Source organism: Manis javanica, chromosome 12 (assembly GCF_040802235.1).
Source record: "Manis javanica isolate MJ-LG chromosome 12, MJ_LKY, whole genome shotgun sequence".
NCBI lineage: Eukaryota > Metazoa > Chordata > Mammalia > Pholidota > Manidae > Manis > Manis javanica.
This window is the reverse complement of record NC_133167.1, coordinates 87,271,114-87,292,028: the sequence shown is the minus strand read 5'-3', so window position 1 is coordinate 87,292,028 and position 20,915 is coordinate 87,271,114.

Below are 20,915 nucleotides of genomic sequence, written 5' to 3'. Positions count from 1 at the left end.
CAATTATTAGGAACCTTAATTTCAAGGTCAAAAAGAATACAGTAAGACTCACACTGAGGCTGAGTTGGTGAGTTACTGCCACATGTAGGCACTTTATATGCCCCTCATTTGGGGTGGTGATCAGCCCCAGAGGTGGGAAGAAGCTGGCTCTCCTGGCAGCATTCGAGCATGCATACTGAGGTTGACTGTGGAAGTGGAGAGCTGGGTGGAAATTACAAAGACCAGAGAAAGAACAAGAAATCCTAAGATCTAGGTAGGTTATGACTTGGCTTGTGAGTTTTAAATTCCCAGCTTTCTAAGTGTGAGCTCTGCCTTTTCAGAATGCTTGTTTCAGATTATAGCTGCAGTAGAAGGAGAGAATTTTCAGCTTTCGGGGGTACTTTTGCAGACCTTGAAGCATTTTGGAAACTCTAGAAAAAAAGTGGAAAAATATCTTTTGATACTAATTTAAAAAATTGAAAATGTCTGGATGTCTCTTTCCTTGGGTGACTCTTAATTTTCCCTGGCTTCTGTGAAGGGCTTACTTAGTTCTACACCAAATGCCTGTCTCATGTATTCCAGTTTAGCTCGTCATGTTTCAACAGTTAACATAAGCCACTGAACTTGTGGGTATTTATCCAGATCTGGTATGTGAACATTTGGAGGTTTGCTCACAAGTCCCTTTCACTGAAATCTTCTTTTCTGGGCACTGATTTAGGCTGAACACACAAAGTACAAATTGGCTCTTGGGACAGAGATGCCAGGCTGAGGCTGATAAAAGATTTACTGCAGAGTGTTTAGAATCACTGAGCTTTGTTATGAAATTATTATAGCCTTTCCCACTGGGATGTGATGATTTATAACCTACTGATAGACAAGTGTGTTTAACTCTGTTCCCATTAATTGATTGAACAATTTACTTTCTGCTTTGTGCTCACACCTGCTCTTGATCAAAGCTGTTTCATATTCTGCTCTTGGCTATTGCATGATGCCGTATTAATGGTTTATTGGTTCCACTGTGCCTATAACACAGCAGAGTTTATGATGTTTAATAAAATGACATGTCTAAATCGTCTCTTGGTTTTGAATTGTCTTTTTACCAAATTAATATCATCATGTGGGTTTTCCTTTTATTTCAGAATTGCAAATTTCTGTCACACAACACTTTAAATATTCTGACAGTATTCTTGAAATATAGGCTAGGGGGAAAACCTACTTTCTTGTTAATCAGTGTTCTCTGCCATTTAATTCTCAGCTCGGGAACTCCAGTAGGAATCTCTTGGGAGGGAGGGTCTGGATGAAAGAAGACAATTTTAGGCATGTTCTATATCTCCTTCTCCTTGAAATCATGTATTTTTAGGAAAGAGTGAAGGGTGCTTCAGCCTGAGGAGTACACTTAAGGATGTGAAGACTTCCTTCTGACATGAAGGAGTTCAGAAAACCTATGAAAGCACATAGCAAACTACAAATCCCGTGGCAGCTGAGATAGGTTGGCCTGTTTCTCTAAGGAAAACCTTGGTGATTTGGAATATCTTCTCCTGGGGTTATTATTAGAGCCTCATGGGACGTAGGAATCTCCATCATTGAGTGTATACTCTTTATCACTATACTGTTCTGCCTCTAGGAATAAAAAACATCCATTGAAAGCTTTCTATAGACCATGTACCATATTCAGAATTAACAGCATGAGTTCTAGAGTCAGGCTACTTGGAGAAAGTTCCAATTCAACAAATCTGAGGCATGCTAAGAAGCCTCAGCTTCCTCTGTGCATTAGGTAAGATAATTTCTAGTTCAGGTTGTTGAGGTTTAAATGAGCTGAAGTTGGTAAAACTCTTAGCATAGCACTTTGGCTTTTAATAAACACTCTACAAATGTTAGAAGAATAACATTAAGTTGTATGTATTTTAACTGTTTTATAAATGAAAGTCAGAGTACCTGGTATTTGGAAGGAGAGAGGAAGGAAAGAAGGAAGGTATGCAGCAGGGGGCTTCTCCTTGGCGGTAACTGACAAGGACAGATTAATTGTTCAGTACAATTGTTCAGTTCAGTATACTGCCTTGCTTTTAGTAAATGCTAACAAAGGTGATAATTGTCATGCAAATTACTTCTTAATTTTTTGCTACTATTATTTTTCTCTTGGTCTATAGAGGTCAGCCAACTAGATTATGTGATTAAAGATTACTTTCCTAACCTCAGCAAAAAGCTGTAGGTATGTGTCTGAGGGAGAAACCAAGGAAACTGGTCATCTCAGTGGAAAAACAAGTCATGTAAAATACAAGACTCTGCTAATGAAAATTATGTTCATCCACAAAGAACTTAATGATTTTTAATTTTTAAGAGTATAATGTCCAAACAAAGCGAAAATTAGAGTGGATAATGCCAAACACATGATTTTCCTCCTTCCTGGGATGTTCTTACTCTGGCTTTCCCAATGACTGGCTCTTATTTACCCTCAACTTAAATGTCACTTCATCAAAGTGGTCTTATCTGACTATCTTTTTAAAGTTACCTCATTCTTCCAGGGTCTTCGCTAGTCCACAATATGTTTTTGGGTAAATTAGGAAAACCAGTTCTTCCTCAAGATTCTTTACTTTCATTGTCAGAAAATGATCTTAATGCACCAATTTATTTGAACAAGACACTTTACTGCCATCTGCCGGAAAGTTTTTGCAATAAATATACAAATCTGCAACATCCAGGGCATGAATGGCGCCTCCTAGGGTTGTGTTGTGTAAAACATTCATAATTGTACACAGTGTTCTTAGAATCCTTTATCATATGTAACAATGTCTGATTTGTTTCATTCACGGTATTTATTGCATGCTGAGGTTATTTGTTGTTTATTCATCCACTAGTTTAGAATCTCCAGGAAAGCAGGAACCTTGTCTGTCTTATTCACTGCTATTTCATCAATACACAAAATAGTACAATTTCATTGTAGGTGCTCAAAATACATTTGCTCATTGACTGACTAAATGATTAAATAAATGCTTATATTTATTTAATCTATTAGTCCAACTTATCTATTCATATAGCTGGATGCAATATATAGTAGGAAATCCAATGTAAATCTCAGTTGACTCTGAAGTACATAGTCTTGATGTACTAGAAAATTAATAACTATGCATTGATTGAAATTGAAAGCCTTGTTCCAGGATCTGCAAGGATTATGAGTCATTTAAACATGGGTATTGCCTTTATGAAATGAAAATCTAACATGAATGATCACAACAACTTAATTCCTTTAGTTTTCAGGATATGAATGGGGGGGTACTAGAAGTAGGTAAGGGAGTGGTTTTGATGCCTTGCTTTGATGGGAGTATGATTTTGGAAGTCAAGAGTCACAAGTGTTTTGAGTCTACCCTTTGGGCATAGATAAGCCTTCTCACCATTTGTGTCTCAGTTTATGCACTTATAAAATAAGAAATTTGACTGAGAATTCTCAGCAGTTTTAGAATAAGTGCCAGTACAGCATCCACACATTATTACCTTGAGTCGAGAACCCTGTTTGAGATTATCTGTTTAAGATCCCTTAGACCGTAAGAGTTCATTAATATGATACCTTGTTATTGACTCAGTTTTTGCAACTATTAAAAGGGAAGTAATGCCGCATGTTTTTCTCTATGTTGTTATGAATTTGGTAGATATATGTGATGTCATGCTGGTGCATGCTAAGTAATTTTGAACTACTCTGGCTAATCTAACTAACAGTAATTTCCAGAGTCACGATCTGTCGATCGTGTCAAGTAAAGTATTGGCCTCCTACTCCTTGTGACATTAATGAAATAATCAGTTCACGCCTGTATGAATAAAAGATGGTTGTAAATTTGTAATCTGAAATATGGAGCATTACATTAGTAAGGATCTATTCATCAAACAGTGTTTAGAGAATTTGGAACAGAAAGACTTAAATGCAGGGAATTAGTTACATAAATGACAGACTAGAAGAGGGGAAAATTCAAAAACTGGCAGCAAGACCATTCAGAAGGAAGTCAGAGGGAACTGACTTGGATTTGTTTGGGAACCTGTGAGCTTCATGAACTTGGGTGACCAGGTCTCTCCCCAGATATGGGAAGTTTTTAACCATTAGTTCTTTAAGTAAGCTTTCTGCTTTCTTCTGCCTTTCTTCTCCTTCTGGGATTCCAATAATTCATAGATTGGTTCTCTTGCTGGGATGCCATAGTTCATGTAGACTTTCTTCACTCTTTTTCATTCTTTTTTTCTTTGTTTTCTTCTGAGTGGATTACTTCAAATGTCCTGTCTTCTAATTCACAGATTCTTTTTTTTTCTGTCTGATCCATTCTGTTGTGGATACTCTCTTTGCATTTTTCATTTCATTCACTGTATCCTTCAGCACTGGAATTTTTGTTTGGTCCTTACTTATGATTTCTATCACTTTGTTAAATTTCTCATTTGTGTATTATTTTCTTAATTTCATTGGATTGTCTTTCTGCATTGTTCTTTTGCTATTCATTGAACTTCCTTAAAACAGCTATTTTGAATTTTTTACTGGTAAGTCACAGAGCTCCATGTATTTAAGGCTGGCAACAGGAAGGTTATTCTTATCCTTTGATGCTGTCATTTTCCCTTGATTTTTCATTTTTCTTGAAGTCTTACTTAGCTGCCTTCACCTCTGAAGTAGTAGCCACCTCCTCCAGTCTTTACAGACTGACTTTGGGAGAGAAAGACTTTCCTGTCAGCCCTGCTAGGGATGTTGAGGCTTTCTCATACCTTCTATAGATATGCCTGTTCTCTGCTTCTTGCTCCCTCTGTGACAGATTCCTTAAGCTCATGTGCCTCTCTAGGTCCTGCAATGCACCAGGCGAGGTAATGACAGCCGCTCATATGCTTTTCCTTAGGTGGTACTAAATGATCAAATTTGAGGTTTCTCTCTGGCCTGCAGATTTGGGGCAACTTTCCACATATGCTCACTAGCTGTGGCCAAACTTGCCCTTGCCATTATTAGGAGCATGCACAGGGGGCAGCCATGGGGTGGGAGTGGCGGAGGGGTGGATGAGGCTTCCAGAATATGGGATGCCTGTGAGCCAGTGCGGGGACCTATGGGTGAGGTGCCTCAGCAGCTTGTGGACAGGCCTCACATGAGTCTTTGTGCCATTAGGAGCATCAGCATCCCTTCGACATGATCTGGGCCCTTGGCTCTTTTTCCCCACCTTCCTACCACTTCCAGTTGTGTGACTCTTGACTCAGAACTTTGGATAGTTTAAGAGAGAACTGGGCCTCTTTGGCAGAGTCCCACCAAGCTGGGGGAGCTGGGCTCTTACTCCCCTGCTCTTACTTCCCTCCCCAGAAGAAATAATTGGCCCAGAAGGGCCCTGTAGGCAATGAGCTTTGCTGTCTTGAGAAAAAGGTTATGCAGTTAAAGTCCAACTAGTCTCGTACCTTCTCCACTGAGACCAATCTTGGATATTTTTGCTCCAGCGGCAAGCTGGAATTTATCCACTGGACTCCGGGACTTCCACAAAGGCTCCTCCGGTCTCTAAGTCACTGTTCTCCCAGACTCTGGCTGGGAGGGCTTGGAGCCAGTTTGTACGCCCCTTTAGGATCCACAGCTGGAACTAAGGTCTGTGTGCCCGTTACCCAGGGCATGGGCAGGTGAGGCTGCTCCTGGGCCATTTGGCATGGGTGCTGGATCACGTATCTCCCACAAAGTCACTTCCATCCATGGGTGGATGCCAGTTGTTACGAGAAGAATATGATGAGGGATGTTTTATTCAGTCATCTTGTTGATGTCACTTGCAGCTGCTGCTTAAGATATCTGAAGGAGAAGTGGAAGAATACGTGGATCTGGTGCAAACAGGCCTGGGATAAGCATGAAATTTCTCTCATCTGTTATCTAATAAGGAAGCATCCCAGTGTGTAAGAAATTCATAGAGACTGGGCTTTTTCTCAAATACAGCAAAGTGTGCTGCCCCAGTTTATCTTTTTACTGTGTCAGAATTAATCATTTGACACCAAAGCTAAACAATCAAAATATATAAGCCTTGATATATGATCCATTTTGTTCTTACAGTGATAAAAATTGCTGAGTTCTTACCTTTCGACTCAATCCGTTGCTACATGGCTGATCACTAAAAGGGTTAAAAATATGCAATTGATGATGCTACCGTCCACTTATAATTTCATGTAGACCCAGTGTAAATTGTGACAAGCGCTAAGAGTCTGAAAGACAAGAAGAAAATTCAAAATGACCTTGAAAACACTAAGATGAAATTCAATGATGAAAAATACAAAGCTGAAATGTGCACAAGAAAAAGGCCAGAATGATGGGACTATTCTAATAGAAACCGACAAACGATGCTATTGTGAGGAGAGAAGGGAGTGACATTTGCTAAAAGTAAAAAGCGATTTGTTATTTTATGAACTATCATCCCTTACAAATAGCTCTGGAATACTACTTTATCTTTGCTTCATCTCCACCTGATGAAATGTTCCCTAGCTTTAGGGTCTTTCAATATCAACCTCCCATGGGCTTTCTTTCTTCCCACCTTCAATTGGATATTATCCTATAGCAATTAATTTCTATTTGTCATATGACTTTTATTACATCAGACCTTTTAATAATCCTATTATTATGGGGCTGTAGTCCCTTGTATATTGTAAACTCCTTGCATAAAGGGATTTTGGTCAATTCATTTTGACATTCATTACAGCATGCGTGCAGTAAGTTCTCCATACATTTTGTTTGATTGTCTAATGGACTGTAAGATCACACATTCATCATTTTTTTATTCTATAGGTATTTACACATTTACAAATGCTTCCAATACTAGATACTCCTACATGGAATTTTGGAATAGCGTAGAGTTCTTTAGTTATTTAGGCTGCTTTAGGTCCATTTTTTAAACATTTTATCGAAATGTAATAAATACACAAAGAGCACATATTATATATAAGTATTCAGCTTTCAGCTTAGTGATTTTTCACAATGGAATGTAGTTACAGGACTAACGTTCAGACATAAAAACACAGTTTTACTAATATCACCTAACGTATAACCTGTTTTCTCTCTCATCCAGTCACTACCTTCTTGTCCCAGGGTAACTACCATCCTGACTTCTATGATTTTGACTAACTTCCTTTGCTCAACAGTAAGTTTTGAAAATTTTTCAGTGTAGTAGTACTTCTGTCAATTACTAATTTATAATACTGTATAAATGTAATCATGTGAATATCATAATATTTTTATTCATTCAATTGCTAATGGGAATTTTAATAATTTCCAGTTTGGGGCTGTTCTGGTTACTGCTGCTATGAACATTCTAGTACATGTATACGTGCTTATTTATATGTGTGAATGTTTTACTAGAAGTAGAATTGTTTTGCATATGTTATGCCTGTGTTACTGGACTCTATTCCATTGTCAAATTTGTCCATCTTGCACTAGAGCTTTATAATGGATTTTGATCTCAGGCAAACATCAGGCCAAAAACTAATTCAACCTTTCAGTTCTTTAAAATTGTTTTACAGTCTTGGGCCTTTGTATTTCCACATATATCTTAGAATCACTTTTCAAATTCCACCAAGAATCTGCTTTTATAAAAAGCACAGTAATGTTGATATTGGAGAATAAACTGGGGGAAAATTGATATCTTTACAGTAGCAAGTCATCTGTTCATTATTATGATATATTCTGTCTCTTTTGGTCTGTTAAAATTTCTTATAGAAATGTGTTGTAATTTTTAGTTTATAAATTCTGCATGTCTTTCAGGAGGTATTTTCCTAGGCATTTAATGTTTTTTGATACTATTGTATATGGCATATTTTAATTGTTTACATTTTATGGTTTTTTTGCTGGTATATAGAAATAAAGTTGGTTTTTAAATATCTATTAGTTACTTATGACCTTGCTAAATTCACTTATTAATTGTATTATCTTTTTGTAAGTTTTTCTATGTAATGCCAGATTTTATACATATCACACAACCTGCCAGTAATGACAGCTTTATCTCTTCCTTTTTAACCATTCTGTTTTGTTTTGTTATTTTTTTTGCTTATTGCTTAGAATGTCAAGTACAATGGTGAACAGAGTGGTCTTCAGTGAGCATTCTTGTCTTGTTTCTAATCTGAGGAGCAAAGTCTCCTGTAATTCACTATTGAGCATGATATTTGCTATGTTTTGTTTTAATATTCTTTAGTCCTAGTTTACTTGAATTTTTTTTTCTTAGTCATGGTAGATTTTGAATTTTGTTCATTTTTTTTTCTATATTTATCTGGATGATCTTGTGATTGTCTCATTTGTTCTGATAATGCAGAAAACTAAATAGAAAAAATTTAGAATTTTAAAACAATCTTGTACTCCTGGAATACCCAAGTTGGTTGTGATGCTTTGAAAGATTGTATATGTATACATATGTATTTATATATCATTGGATTTTATTTGCCATTTTTCAAAGATTTTTACATCTATAATTATGAGATATTAGTTTGTAATTTCCTTTCTTGTAATGTTTGGTGAAAAATTTTAGAATTGAGATCATGGTAGTCTTATAAATATAGGCGGATTATTATTCTTTTCTGGTTTTCTGGAAGAGTTTGTACAAGATTGGTATAACTTATTCCTCAAATATTCAAAAGAATTCACCAGGGAAGCCATCCCTCAGAATACTAGAATTAAGCAAGTGGCTCATAAGGAACCCTGGCATTTTGTTCCCTCAAATTTCCAAAGTTAGTGCACCATCACACGATCTCTCCAAACTTTTACTGGCTTTTCACTTTCCCAAAAGGGGCTCAGCAAGTGCTGTCATCAGCACATGCCTCAAATTTGCAAATGCTCCTAGACGGATGAAGATAGAGGAGCTGGATATGATCAGGTCACCATGAAAATATTCTACCCTTCTGGAGTTTTAGATTATTCCTTCTCATTGCTGTCAGAGCTGTTTGAGCTCTTGAAACATGTGGGTCTTGGCAATATATCTGACTTTGTCTGGTTGTTATTGCAGAAGCACTGACCTGTCCTTACGTATTAAATTCTACCTATTACAGAAGTATAGGCTGCTTAGTTTTTCAAACAGATGTCAGCCTTCCACTTGTCTGGAGGCAAGGTTCTAGAAGGCTCAAAAGAATTCTTTATGTCTTTTCAATGTTTATGAGTGTCACTCATTCACTGATTTTTTTTTTGTTAAGTCAGAAAATAGTATCTGCTGACATCAGGCATATGATAGGTAATTGTGCTCTTAAAAATTCCCAAACCAGGTTGGAATAAGAATTGCCTTTGTTCTTGATTAAAACACAGATTAAAAGGCCTCAGTCCTGGAAATTCTCCCAAATGATTGGGTTGGAGCCCAGGAATCTGTAATTTCAATACACTTCCCAGGCAATTCTGATGCAGCCCATCCACACGAAGGCACTTGAAAACCAGTGAGCTAGACATGAAGTGATTAAAAAGTAATGTTCTGAATCACTATTTTTTATGATGAAATGCAGGAAATTTCATGGGCTGTAAATAGGGGAGAGAGGAATTTTTAGCTCTCAGTCCAAGTAGGTATGGAAATCCCGATCTGTAAAAGAAGTTTAAAACCACTTCCTAATATCACAGCACATAAAAGAAAGTAGAGATCATAGAAAGAATGTAAAGGCCAGAACTAAAGAAGGCTGACCCCACAGGTAAAAGCACTGTCTTCTCCTGAGGCTGTGGTAAGTTTTCCTGATGGCTGAAAAGCCATTTCTAGAATTATTTTTAAAAGACCAGGAACTGTGGGTGATTACTTAATAAGGATCCTGAAATAAGAAGCAAATACTTCTGAGCAGATGAGATGTAATGTAGGACAAGAACAATGTGGATCACACAGAACTGGGCCCACATTGGACCAAAGTTGTTCTTGTAGCCCCACTATGGGATATTTTTATAACCAGTATTTTAGTGAAAAGGAACTAGAATTTGATGTGTTAAACCTTAACAATTTTTTGGTAAATAATTATATATAGGACTCTCTTTATATAAGATCTCATTTTGGAGTATAGCTTTGATTATTTTCAGTAAATCATTTTATCATCTTCATAGTTCTAAATTTTAAAAGATTTTTGAAAAGTTTTTTTTTAAATCCCCTCATGAGGTGTGTGTAAGGAGGTTCAGGCACAGCACAGAAACAACATATAATAGAAAATACACAACATGTATTTTCATATAACAATAAGGTGTGCTATGAGAAGTTCAGTCGTCATTCAGACTGACATATCAGGTATCAGTTACACTACAGGTGGGGGGTGAGTTTGCATAGTTTAAGGGATATTTGACTTCAATGACATTTTTAACAATACTAATAAGTTTGGGATTTATTTTGAAGATGAATTACAGTCATTGAAAGATTTTAAACAAAGAGCGGAATGAACAACTCTGTTTTAAGAAGATCTTTTGAGCATGTGTAATATGGTTTGAGAAGGGGACATTCTAAAGGCAAAATACCAATCACAATTACTTTTTTTATTACTTCAGTTCTGAATAGGTAGAGGAGGAGATGGATTTTAGAGACATAGTGAAGATATACTGTATAAAACTTGACCACTGATGATCTGAGTAGTGCATAAAATTAAAAGTTGGGAATGACCCCAGGCTCTGGCTTCATGAGCATTGTGGTGGAAATAACCAAGGCAGAAGCTACATGAGGAGAAACAGATTTGTAGGGAAAAAAATGAGCTTAGATATGGATTTGAGAAATTTGAGATTTCTGCTGAGTATCCATGAAGTTGCAAAACAGGATAATAGATTGTAATTTGTAATAAATATTTTTGGTCTTAATGAATTGCATACTAAGTAAGGCTATCAGTGGGGACAATAATGCTGAGGGATGAAGTGAGGTAAGTAATGACTGGTAATTGGGAATCAGGCTCAAGACTGCTCATTCCCTTCTAGTACTCATTGTCCCTTTCCTCATGGTGATAAAACGGCTGCCTAGTCTTAACATTCCATTCTTTAGCCTCCCTTGCAGCTAGCTACGGCCAAATGATTGTGGCCTTGCCAAGGAGGTGTAATAATTGCTATTTTAAAATTTCCAGGACTTTTCCTTAACAAGGAGCTAATTCAGGCATTTGTCCTCTTCTTTGTTCCTTCCTTCTTTCTTTTGTTTAAAATTAAGAGCTGATTTCTACAGATGGAGGAGTCATCTTGGACTACAGTATAGTTCTGTGAGTGGTGGTCATGCAGGCAAAGCCACAGATCCAGGAGCTGGTGTCTGCGAAGACCCCCTGGAGCAGTTCTGCCATGCTGTCCCTGGACTTCTCATGTTAAGACTTCATCTTGAGTAAGAAATACATTTCTACATCATTTATGCCTTTTTGTTTTATGTTTTAATGCTATTTGTTGAAACCTAGTCCTTGTTTATGTGAGATCACTGATGAATCTTGATAGAGTACTTTTCACGAAATAACAGGCATTAGCCCTACCACTCTACATTATACAGTGAATGAGATATGAGTAAGTAAATGGGATAAGTAGCTTCTATTCTTTCTAGAAATTTGATGGTAAAACCATGGTATAGCTTCTCTGCATTGTGAAGTGAATTATTTTAAATGATGCTTAAGTAGCATAATAACAAGAAAAATTGTTTATGATACAATGTTCTTTGGAAACACAGGATACAAAATTGGATGTACTACATGAATACAATAACATGAAATTACCCATATTCATTGGGAGGGAAAAGACCTAAAAAATACATCAACCTGTTAAAAATGGTGGCTTTTGAAGAAAGGGATGATACATAGTGTTTGACAATTTTTCTTTATAGTATTTTGTATCCCAGCTGTTATTTAATATCATTTTTTAAATTTAAAACAGAATAGCAAGAGAAGGTATAGAGAACACAGACAAAAAGAAACTAAAGATTTTCGAGGGCTGAGGCTGACTGTTGGGGTCTGAGTGTTAGTGTCACCAATCTACATATGGTACAATTATCTCAAGTGGCATTCTGCAGGGAGAGAGAAGTTGAGAGCCTGCAGCGAGCAGGGTTGTGGCTTTTCAGGAGGGGGTGGTAGAGCTGGAAAAGGGGGAGGAAGTTGTGGCTGAAGTGATGTACCCTGGGGCTTCAACCAGGTCACGAAGGAAGTGAAGCCAGAGGACTGGTAGACTTCTTTGGGACTCTAGCCTTCTCAAGGTTAAGATCAGGTACAATGTGGGTGAAGCGGCAAGTGTTGCGGGGGCTGTAATGGTAAGAGAATAGGCATTCATATTTAGAATTTCAAAGGTATGTGAGTTCTGATGATCACATTTTGTGGTGACCCTAGACTGGGCTGCTGAATTGGAGTGCTGTGTTAAGGTCATTGGGGATCTGTTAAGTTTGTAACTTAATGACTAGTCATGATGTTTCAGTGAGGCTTGTAACTTCTTTCTATTCATGGGAATCCAAATCAGGGCACAGCATCACCAATAAGAAGAGCTCCTTGAATCCAGGTATTGTATCTAATAACTTTCAGACTGGTTTCTAATAAATGATTAGCTAATCATTTATTATCAGTTATTGATTGAGAATGGACAAAGAAGTCTTTATTTTTCAATTATGAGAAGTGTTTTTAAAGAAAAGCTGAGAAAGTGTTTCTAAAGGAAAATCCAAGGTGCATAACAAAGACCTGAAAACCCCACTGGAGAAATTCCATTTATACCCTCAACTGGCCTTACTTGTTCAGTCTGTGCTCCCACATCACCTGCATTTTTTCTACTTATCATAAATGAAATATATTTATTTGTCTACATATGTTCCTTAAAAACAGATTGTGGAGTCTTTGACTTCAACGACTTTGCTCTTACACTGTCAAAATATTGCACAGTGTTTGGCACATTATGGGTGTTCATACATTTCTGTTATGTGAATGTTTTTCCTTACATGGTGCTAAAAAATCTATATTCCTGTAGCTTGCAGTCTGAGAGTCAGTCATTCAAAATGACTGGCCCTACATTTTCAGTCATAGAATATGTTCAAGCATAAACAGAGGGCTTACTAGTTGGGAATAGGAAGGGCATACTGACAACAGGCTGGGAACTATGATGGATTCACATACTCCTTCCAAACTTCTCGAATCTGTGAGTCTATAACAGCTAGTTTTTGCTTCTCTTTATGGGTTTCTATGGTCATGGATCCTATTTCTTCTCCCTGTGTATTGTAGAGCTGGAAAATAGCCATTTCCAGTTGTACATCTTGCTAGACATTGTAGAACCTCAGGGTTCAAAAGGACATTACGTGTTGTCTCGTCCAAAAGCCCGTCTGTCTGAAATCCTCCAAGACACACAGAAACTCTAGACATGAGGCAAAGAAAGGGAATGTCTCAATTCCTTCACTTCTTTCTCAGCATTATTAGGGTTCTGTGGTCTTATAAGTAATGTCATATTATTTATCATGCCATAAGGTATTGAGACATAAACAACAAACGGAGATAAAAATGATAGTACTGCTAACTGCAGACAATAGCTGTAGGTGTGTGGTCGTAATGGGCATCCCTTTTTTGGCTATACATTTATAGCTTAATACAAATTCCTTTGTATTAAGTCATTTGACTCTTGATTCACCTGCTATATATATATTTTTTTCCCCAGATGGTGTTTGCACATGCATCCTCCCAGCCGGTGTCCTGTGCCTGACCCCCAGTTGTAGTCTCTGTTCTCTGTGAGTTGTGTTTGCAGAGCAAAGTTCCCGTTCTGGCTCATTCTCAGAGTTCCAGAACCAGAATCAGAATCTTTTGCAAATCAGTTTGGCTTTTAAGGAGAATATACATTTTCATCATGTGAGCCACGGGATGTCATTTCAAATTTATTTCTTTTTATGTTAGACCTGGCATAGTTGGAGGAGAAAGGATTCAGGTTAGCTTTGAGAGTGTGACATAGTGAACAAATAAATCCTTGATGAAAAGTCTGATAAACATAGCTTCTAATCTTGTGTCTGTCATTTCTTAGCAATATGAACTTGTTTAAGTCTCTCAGCTCTGTTAAGTTTCTTTTTTCTCATTTGCAAAATGGAGATACAAATAAAGGACTGTTCTAAGAATTGAACAGGATGGCATATGAGAAAATACTGAGAAACCCGTTCAGTGTTATTGAGACATTGGGCATTATTCTGATTGATGCCTTTAATATTTAAATATAAACCTGTCTTGAATTTCTTTTGCTTTATTGAAATTACTTACTTTTTTATCTTACACAGAATTAACATAAGACTGCAAAGAAAAGGAACTAACTAAATCTCGAAGCAGGGTCAGGTTTTAGTGTAATGTGTTGATCTGTTACGCTATTTTCCTCAACATTTCATTCTTAGAACAGATGTTGAATACTTACCATGAGCCAGACATTGTTGTTTGCATTGATTATAAAGGGACGAACAAGACAGGAAAAGAACCTTCTCTCTTGGAACTTATGTTCCTAATTAGGGAGACAGATTATTAAACACTTAAGCAAATAAATACATAATATAATGTGGGTTAAGTGCTTGAACATAAAATAAAGCAGGATATGGAAACAAAGAATGCCAATAGGAGAAAGAGGAGCTCTTTTAAATAATATGGTCAGGCAAAGCCTCTCAGATCAAGTGACATTTGAGCAGAGGCGGGTATGACTGGATGCAGAAATAAACCTTACAGGTATACGAGGGAAAAGTGTGCTGGCAGAGGAGGTGACAGATTCAAAACATCAGAAGTAGGAATCAGCCTGGTATAGTCAATGAATAGAATAGAAAAGAGACCCCTGTTACTAGAACAGAGTGAGAGAAGAAAATGTAGGGGGTCAGGTATAAGAGTTGGGGAGGGCAGGGTCCCATAGAACTCTGTGGGTCACAGTATGGATAATAGTCAGATGCGTGGATTTGGTTCTGAATAGCATTAGGATTGTGCTGGAGTAAGATCCTGCTGCTCCGTGAAGGAGAATCGGTGCCAAGGAGACAGGAGTGAAAGAAAGAGGAGCAGTCTAGGAGCAGTGTGAGGCTGGCTACACCACAGTCAGAGCTGTGGCAGGAGTGTGAAGTGACGAGATTCAGAATGCCCTGTGAAGTTGAACCAACAGGACTTACCGGTGTATTCTCTGTGAATGTGGGGGAGGAAGTGTAGCATGGGTGATTTATAGGTTTTGGGCCTGACTTACTGGGTCACTAATGAACTATTGCCATTTAATGATGTGGAAGAGATGCTGGGGGAGGGGGAAGTAAATAGGATGGGGGAAAATAAAAAGGTCTGTTTCAGACATGTGATGTGTTACACTTGACACGTCAAGTGGAGATGTCAGAGGAAGCTGGATGTTTGCATCTAGAGTTGAGGAGTATGGTCCAGGCTGTTGATACAGACGACCTTAAAAGCAACAGGACTGGGTGAAATTATACAGGATGTGAGTGTATTTAGGGAAAAGAGACAAAGATCCTTGAGTGTTGCAACATTAGGTGGTTGGAAAGAGAAGGAGCCAGCAATGGAGACAGGGAAGGAGCAGCCAGGGTAGTAGGAGAAAAAAATTCTAAGATAGGCTGTTTTAGAAGCAAAAAGAAAAGTAAGGGACAGTCCAATGTGTCAAATGCTTTTCACAGGTAAGTAAGGGAAGCAACAGAATTAACATGGGATTAGCGAAAAGGAGGCTATTGAGAGATCTCCCAAGAAGAGTTTTAATAAAGTGCTGGCATGATTGAAGTAAGACAGAGAGAGAATGGGCAGTCAGAAAAATGGTGACGGTGACTATGACAGTTTATTGGGGGAATTTTTTTCCTATAAATACTAGCAGAGCAATAGGCATTTAACTGAGAGATAAAGTGAGGTCTATGGAGTTTCTCTACACCGATACAGAGAGTGAATGAAGAGGATAGAACAGGAGTCTAATCAAGGACATTATGACGTTGATGAGCAAGAGTTAAAACACGAAGTTCGGACACATCAGTGAAGAATACAGTTTTGTGAGACTAGCAGGGGTTTTGAACCTATGTTAATAAGCAAAGGTGATCTATCCTGTTTTAAGCCTAAATAGAGCATTTGAGCGTTTCTCTCCAGGGCCAGGTGGTCTGCATGATAACCATAGTTAGCTGAGGTTTACTGAAGTCCTTACCTGTTCCTGAATTTAGAGGGAAAGACTTCCATCTTCTCACTGCTAAGAATGATATTACAGGTTTTTTATAGATGCTTTGTTCAGGTTGAGGATATTCCCTTGCATGACTAGTTTGCTGGGAGAGCCTTTCTTAAAAGGGTGTTGGATTTTGTTAAATACTTTACATCTATCTATTGTGATAATTGTATGGTTCTGCTTTTTAAATCTTAATAAGGTGAATACATCGATTGATTTTCGAATGTTCAAGCAACTTTGCATTCCTTAGATAAAACCCATTTGGACATAATATATTCTTTTTAACATATTATGGAATTTGATTTGCTAAAATTTTATGTTTTGTCAAGTTTGGGTGTCAGAGGGGGATGGTGTCATAGAATGAATTAGGAATTATTTTCCCTTTTAATTTTTTTTCTGGAAGATTTTTAATAATTTATTTATTTTTTGAAGAACATCATGTGTACTAGGCTCTCCCCTACCCCAAGTTCCCCCCACAAACTCCATTACAGTCCATCAGCATAGTAAGATGTTGTAGAATCACTACTTGTCTTCTCTGTGTTGCAAAGCCCTCCCCTTTCCCCCACCCCCCACATTATACATGCTAATCATAACACTTCCTTTCTTCTTCCCTGCCCTTATCCCTCCCTACCCTCCCATTCTCCCCAGTCTCTTTCTCTTTGGTAACTGTTAGTCCATTCTTGGGTTCTGTGATTCTGCTGCTGTTTTGTTCCTTCAGTTTTTCTTTTGTTCTTATACTCCACAGATGAGTGAAATCATTTGGTATTTGTTTTTCTCCACTTGGCTTATTTCACTGAGCATAATACCCTCTAGCTCCATCCATGTTGTTGCAAATGGTAGTATTTGTTTTCTTCTTATGGCTGAATAATATTCCATTGTGTATATGTACCACATCTTCTTTATCCATTCATCTACTGATGGACACTTAGGTTGCTTCCATTTCTTGGCTATTGTAAATAGTGCTGCGATAAACATAGGGGTGCATCTGTCTTTTTCAAACTGGAGTGCTGCATCCTTAGGGTAAATTCCTAGAAGTGGAATTCCTGGGTCAAATGGTATTTCTATTTTGAGCATTTGAGGAATCTCCATACTGCTTTCCACAATGGTTGAACTAATTTACATTCCCACCAACACAGTAGGAGGGTTCCCCTTTCTCCACAACATCGCCAGCATTTGTTGTTGTTTGTCTTTTGGATGGCAGCCATCCTTACTGGTGTGAGGTGATATCTCATTGTAGTTTTAATTTGCATTTCTCTGATAACTAGCGATGTGGAGCATCTTTTCATGTGTCTGTTGGCCATCTGAATTTCTTATTTGGAGAACTGTCTGTTCAGCTCCTCTGCCCATTTTTTAATTGGATTATTTGCTTTTTGTTTGTTGAGGAGTGTGAGCTCTTTATATATTTTGGATGTCAAGCCTTTATTGGATCTGTCATTTACGAAAATATTCTCCCATACTGTAGGGTACCTTTTTGTTCTATTGATGGTGTCCTTTGCTGTACAGAAGCTTTTCAGCTTGATATAGTCCCACTTGTTCATTTTTGCTTTTGTTTTCCTTGCCCGAGGAGATATATTCATGAAGAAGTCACTAATGTTCACATCCAAGAGATTTTTGCCTATGTTTTTTTCTAAGAGTTTTATGGTTTCATGACTTACATTCAGGTTTTTGATCCATTTTGAGTTTACCTTTGTATATGGGGTTAGACAATGGTCCAGTTTCATTCTCCTACATGTAGCTGTCCAGTTTTGCCAGCACCATCTGTTGAAGAGACTGTCATTTCCCCATTGTATGTCCATGGCTCCTTTATCAAATATTAATTGACCATATATGTTTGGGTTAATGTCTGGAGTCTCTAATCTGTTCCACTGGTCTGTGGCTCTGTTCTTGTGCCAGTACCAAATTGTCTTGATTACTATGGCTTTGTAGTAGATAGAGCTTGAAGTTGGGGAGTGAGAACCCCCCCACTTTATTCTTCTTTCTCAGGATTGTTTTGGCTATTCGGGGTCTTTGGTGTTTCCATATGAATTTTTGAACTATTTGTTCCAGTTCATTGAAGAATGTTGTTGGTAATTTGATAGGGATTTTCTGGAAGATTTTATATAGAATTGGTATTACTTACTTGTTAAATGTTTGATACAATTCTACAGTGAAGCTATCTAGTTCGGAGTTTTGTTTGTAAGAAAATGTTTAACTATCATTCAGTTTGTTTTATAAATACAGAGCCATTGAAATTGTCTGTTTCTTCTTGCACCACTGTTTCTAGTTTATATCTTTCCAAGCAGTTGATCTTTCATCTGAGTTGTCAAATCTATTGGCATATTATTTTTTCATAACATTCCCCTAGTATCCTTTTAATATCTGAAGAATCTGTAGTTACCTTTCTCTTTCCTGATATTAACAACTTGTGTCTTCTTTCTTTTCCCTGATCAGTCTACTAGTGAATAGAAGATTTTTATTGATCTTTTCAAATAACCAACCTTAGTTTCATTGTTTTTCTCTAATGTTTTTCTGTTTTCTTTTACATTTGTTTTTACTCAGAGCTTTATTATTTCCTTCATTCTGCTTCCCTTAGGTTTAATTTGCTCATTTTCAAAAATTTTTTTAATGTGGAATCTAAGGTCATTAAGTTAACACCCTTGTTCTTTTTTAAGATAGTTGTGAAGCTATAAATTTCCCTCTAAGTGCTGTTTTGTATGCATCCCACAGATTTTGATATGTAGTGCTTTCATTTTCAGTCAGGAAAAGTGCTTTCTAACTTCCCTGTTGATTTCTTCTTGGATCAACAAACTCTTTGTTTTCCAAATACTTGGAGTTTAAATATTTTTTGGTCACTTACTTCTAGCTAAATTTCATTTTGGTTAAGTCTGTTTCGTATGTAAGTAACCTGAGGCTCAGAGACATGCCATACCTTCTTTTCTCCCTATGGAACCATTCTCTGCTGTTCACTTTGATTTGTGCCTTGGGAGACCATGTGTATAGATGGCATCAGTAAGCAACCTTTGGCCTTTGCCTTTGTTTTGCTTTTGGTTTTTCAGTAGTGAGCACTGCCAGGACATGGGAGGGAAGGCAGTGAGGCACATGTGGCCGGGGTACTAGTTCTCCTTGTATTATTACAGGGACACTACTGCTGGATACTTCCCTTGAACAAGGGTGAGTCAGCATATTCCACAAAACTTTCTCTGCTTCTGATTTATGATGACTGCTTTCTCTTCTTGGATTTTAGGACTAACCAAGGAATCAACCCTATAATTGCTAGTGTCTCAATACTGCACTATCTCTTAGGGGTTGTAAATAGCCCCTTTACTAAATTTCCTCAAATTACCCCAATTTGAATGTGCCACCTGCTTCTTGTGGGACACAGACTAATACAGAAAGGATTGTGAAGGATGAGAGAGCTGTTCTCAAGGATCTAATAAGGGAAGCAAGCCATATGTTCTACAACCTATTATTAATTGTCTTTAATGTTTCTTTAAGTGTCAAATGAATGAAACAGACATTAATGGCTCTAGGGATTCCAGGACGGGGGAAAAAGAATTCCAAATAACAAGTCCGTTCTAAATTACTGTCTGCTTTTAGCACACCTTTCCATATTTCCTAAGCAGAGAAAGCTCTAATCCAATTGTGAACTAGGAAATAAGAGACTTCAGAAATAAGAAGAGTTCAGCCAAGCAGTTGAAACATAGAGTGTATCTGAATAGGCAGAGATATGGCATGAGGTCATATGTTAATCTGGGATTGTTCTCTATTTAACATATATGCTTTGTTTCCCCAAACCTGTAGATTTTCTGCAAGAAAATCATAATAGTGCTGTGTGACTTATTCCCTCCATCAAAGGAGGGACAAGACAGTTGGGAAAGTCAGCCACTTGAATTAGTGCTAAGGTAGAGTGCTTTGGCCCTGTTCCTAGGGAAGGAATGGAATAAAAATTATCCTGAAAAGTAGAATGGGAACAAAGAGAAACTGCAATTACAGCTGACACAAAGAGTGAAGAATCTGAACAGGGGTATCAGCCTCATGCTCAGGAGGAGGATTTGAGCGAACAGACAAAAGACAAAGCATTATGGCAAGACCAGAGAAGACCAATAATATACTGGGAAGTAAAGTATAGGGTGCCACAAATCAAAAGAATTCAGGTCGTATGTGCTGAGGAAAGAAAAACTTTCAAGTGCTTATTGTTACCCTGTACTGTCCAGGAAGGCTTGAAGTGACACTTTAATAAATATGAATGGGATTGGTGAAGGAATGCTTAAGTAAATAGACATAGACAACATATACGTTTCTACAAAAGAACACTGATAGGCTGAAATGGATCAATGTGCTCAGGCTATCAGCTAATAAGACTACAGGGAGCTAAGGTTCAGGGGTAAGAGAGAGACACATACATCAGTGATGGATGATTATCTTGGAAATGCACTGAAATGTGGACCCAAGCAAATGAGTCGTGACTTTATTAACCACTGTGAGGCAAAAAGTGGACCAAACATGTGAATGCTTCAGATGAGCTGGTAGTTCTGAATCCTTAAAATGTATTTGACACTTTTTCGGAGAGGAGAAGATGAACGCTCTGAGGGGGAAGGGCCTAGGATGATGGCTGCTGGAGTCGGCACCAGCTTCTCCTGTTGGCCTCACAAATTGTGTCTCCACCTCACCAATCCAGAAGCTTGTGCTAACCAGCCTCGTCTTCCTTGAAAGGGAAACAGGGACAGTCTGTCGTTATTCAACCTGTTTCTTAGAGATCTTAATCTAGAGTTATGACATTTACATTCTTCTTAAAAAAGAAAGACTTTTGGAACTTGACATGAATGAAGATAAGCCTGAGAGCTTTGAATTACCACTTGAATAAATACCAATTGATTATATAAGTGGCATTGAACTGATTTCTATCTTCAGACATTATAACAGC